This window comes from Mus pahari, chromosome 22 (genome assembly GCF_900095145.1).
Source record: "Mus pahari chromosome 22, PAHARI_EIJ_v1.1, whole genome shotgun sequence".
Taxonomy (NCBI): domain Eukaryota; kingdom Metazoa; phylum Chordata; class Mammalia; order Rodentia; family Muridae; genus Mus; species Mus pahari.
Genome location: NC_034611.1, coordinates 29,561,604 through 29,565,750, shown reverse-complemented (window position 1 = coordinate 29,565,750; position 4,147 = coordinate 29,561,604). Strand labels below are relative to the sequence as shown.

General features: G+C 41.5%; 1 protein-coding gene across 3 annotated transcripts in view; it reads right to left on the bottom strand.

Annotated features, from left to right (window-relative positions):
• The window catches only part of Coq3 (coenzyme Q3, methyltransferase), a 26,622-nt gene that overhangs the window by 16,840 nt on the left and 5,635 nt on the right, over nucleotides 1-4,147 (bottom strand). The window lies entirely within an intron of this gene.

Here is a 4,147-nt window from a genome sequence, read left to right as displayed (position 1 = left end):
TGTGTGTGTGTGTGTGTGTGTGTGTGTGTGTGTGCGTGCAAGTGCCTGTGGAGGCCAGAAAGGAATGCTGGATCCCCTGGAGCTGGAGCTACAGGCACTTTCAAGCCATCTGACATGGGTCCTGGGAACTAAACTAGTCCTCTCCAAAACCAGCAAAAGCTCTTAATCAATGAGCCATTGTTCCAGGTCATAAAACTAATTTTTACATCTGCTCTAGGTCGCATTTAAAAAAAATTGTAAAATATATTCAAATTAGAAACTATTTCATCTTTTACATTAAATTATTAATTTCTAGGTTGTCAAAACTAGTTCAGATTCTGTCAGTTCCATGCTATCTACCTGAAATGGTTTTTTTTTCAGCTTTTTTAAATAGATATTTTCTTCATTTACATTTCAAATGCTATCCCCAAATCCCCTATACCCTCCCCACAGCCTGGCTCCTCAACCCACCCACTCCCGCTTCCTGGCCCTGGCATTTCCCTGTTCTGGGGCATATGATCTTCGCAATACCAAGGACCTCTCCTCCCACTGGTGGCCAACTAGGCCATCCTCTGCTACATATGCAACTAGAGACACACCTCTGGGGGGTACTGACTAGTTCATATTGTTCCTCCTATAGGGTTGCAGACCCCTTTAGCTCCTTTGGTAATTTCTCTAGCTCCTTCATTAGGGGCCCTCTGTTCCATCCAATAGATGACTGTGAGCATCCACTTCTCTATTTGCCAGGCATTGGCATAGACTAACAAGAGAGAGCTATGTCAGGGTCCTGTCAGCAAAACCTTTCTGGCATATGCAATAGTGTCTGGGTGGTTGTATATGGGATGGATCCCTGGGTGGGGCAGTCTCTGGATGGTCTTTCCTTCCATCTTAGCTCCGAACTTTGTCTCTGTAACTCCTTCCATGGATATTNTGTTCCCCATTCTAAGAAGGAACGAAGTATCCACACTTTGGTCTTCCTTCTTCTTGAGTTTCATGTGTTTTGCAAATTATATTTTGGGTATTATAAGTTTCTGGGCTAATATCCACTTATCAGTGAGTACATATCATGTGAAATGGTTTTTAAGAAATGCTTTTGATAGAGGAACAAAAGTCATTGTGTGTGTATGTGTGTTATTGGTAGATAGGCAGACAAACAGACATATACTTATATCCTAAAATAAAAATGTATAGTCTGTATGTCCAAATTTACATAGACTACTTAGTAGGTTATTATTATTAATATTTAGATAAAGTATCCTAGAGACGAAAATGACATTAATCATGACAAAAGGACAATCCACTAAGAAGAAGAGCAATCCTAAATGTATATTACTAAACAGCGCAATTTCAAAACAAATAAAGCAAATTTGATAGAACTAAAATGAGAAAAAACATAGCTATAGTGGAAGGCCAACACTCCTCAGTAAGTGGAACAAGTCCAGAAAAAAAAAAAAAAATCAGCAAGGATTCAAACTGAACATTGTTAAGCAATACGGATAAATGGATTTGTGAACCCCCCCCCCACCCAAACTGCAACAGAATCTATGTTCTCTCAAGCATCCATAGACTACTCAAAGAGACAGACAGAATAATTATTGTTTAGCCTCTAAAGGAACTAAATTTATAGACCCAAGCTGTCACAGACGGACCTCACTTGGGTCCCTGATCTGCGTGGAACGGGTCTCTTGGTTGCAGGCGAGCAAGGATTCTGCGAATGAGTGACAGTTCGACACGAGAGAGGGTGTAAAACTGAATGNATTGATCAAAATGAGCATCACATTATTAATACAAAACAAACAAGAAAAGCAGGGCAGGATAAATCCGTTGTTACAATGGCACAAGACAAAGGACTGAATACATGAAAAGACCAGGGGGTGGGACCAGGCAGCTTGAGGAGGAAGCCAGGTGCAAGGCTAATCAATAGTTGAACCCCACTGTCAGGGGCCCCCAGTAATTCCTCCATTATGCTGTTCCTTTGGGCCTAGCAGAAAAACCTGTTTTGGGGGGGTTCTGCTAATGCAATACTACAACCCCCCTATTTCCTAGGCCTTGGTAAGCTTTGCCCTGAGCTTGGCTCTGTTCTTTGTGATGCTTAATCGGTTTCACTGGTCTTTACTAGAAGTGAATTAGAATGTTAATGAATAGGTAACCTTTCCTACTGAATTCTGAGCTCCTGGCTTTAAGGAATTTTTTAGGACTTTGGAATACAGGTGGAAACTTCACCTATGATAAAAATTCAATCTTTAGAGGCATTAATAATACTGAAAGAGAGCATACACCATACTAACATGCAGATAGGGTTCGTGTATATAGATTATTGGAAATGCCAGGACTCCAGGAGGCTGAGTCTCCTTGAAATTCCTTTTCTCAGGACTTGTTCAGGTTTTTAGACCTGATGTGAGTCACTACTAGAGTAGGCGTGGCACCAAGCCTTCTAAAAATGAGCAGGCTCAGATAGTTCCACTAGAGAATCTCTGCAAGAGCAGCAAGTGTTCTTAACCACTGAGCCTCTCTTCAGCTCCAAGTCTCTCCCTAGAACACAGCAGCAGCTGAGAGTGAGTGCTGACAGAATGGTACCCCAGTCATCCATCCCAGCACACAGTGAGTGCTGACAGAATGACACCCTAGTCATCCATCCCAGCACACAGTGAGTGCTGACAGAATGACACCCTAGTCATCCATCCCAGCACACAGTGAGTGCTGACAGAATGGTACCCAGCACACAGTGAGTCCTGACAGAATGGTAGACCATCTACCCCAGCACTTGGGATGCTGAGAGGAGACTACAAGCTGGTACTCAGCCTCTGCTGCACAGTGGCCCTATCTTGTTTTGTTTCATTTTGTTTTCCTTGTTTTATTGGGGTTTGTGTTTGCTTTGATTTTTATTATTTATTTATTTATTTATTTGAGAGAAAGAATATGAAGTAGTGAGGTGGGGACGATATCAGAGTAATTGGGGAAAGGGAATATGGTCAAATATATGAAAAAATTTAAGCAGAGAGAGAGAGAGAGAGAGAGAGAGAGAGAGAGAGAGAGAGAGAGAGAGAGAGAGAGAGAGAGAGAGAGAAGGGGGGCACAATAAAGGGAGACAAGCCCTAATAACAATGCAGGATACTTCCCAACTAATTTTCCAAAGCTAGAAGCCAAAGACATTGACAGATGAATTTGTGTAAAGAGCAGACTTACAAATCTCAATGAATACTAGCAAATAAAATCGTATTATATACAAAAATACAGCCACACAATCATAGTGACTGAGGCAGATGAAGCAGTTTACATCCATCTATGATGAACACTCAACAAACGCAAGGGAACTTATTTTACAAAGCATCTATTTATATTGTTCTATAGTCCTAGAGTTTGCATTTAACTTAAATGATAAAAGAAAAAGATGGTACCCACATCAGGAACAAGATCTTAGCCATGGCAATAAGACAAGAAAAGAAAGCAAAACACATACATGACGGAAAGAAAGGTAAGTGTTCCTATTGTTTATGTAGAACATCGCAAGAAATCTTAAATTTAGTTTTTAGTATTTATTTATATGTTTGTCTTATGCATGTGAGTGTTTTACCTGTATGTAAGTATACTCTCTGTGTGTGGTATATATGGAGACCAGAAGAAAATGTCCGATACCCTGGAACTGGAGTTCAGAGATGGAGAGTGGTTATGGGTTTTGGGAACTGAAACCAGGTCCTCAGCAAGAGTGACAGTACCCTAACTTCTGAGATCGCTTTAGCCCCCAAGGAGCTAATCGTGGCAAGCAGATGCTCTGGCACACAAAGAAGGAAAACACCTATTATGAAGATTACTCTGGAAAACAATGGATACTCACATCATTTAGCAGCAGAATAACTGAAAGACAAGCTCAACTAGCCCTCCTCCTCTATGCTCGGGACTAGGAGCCTCCAATGTTTGAGGAACTAGAAGAAATCTCTGTCTGTCTGTCTGTCTGTCTGTCTGTCTGTCTGTCTGTCTCTCTCTCTCTCTGTGTCTCTGTCTCTCCCTCTCCCCCACCTCCCTCTCTCCTCCCTCTCTTCCTCCTCTCCCTTTCTCTCCACAGACACACACAGACACACACACACACACACACAGACACACACACACACACACACACACACACAGGCTTGTATCTTGTAAATACTCAATTATTATAAGCTGAAAGAAT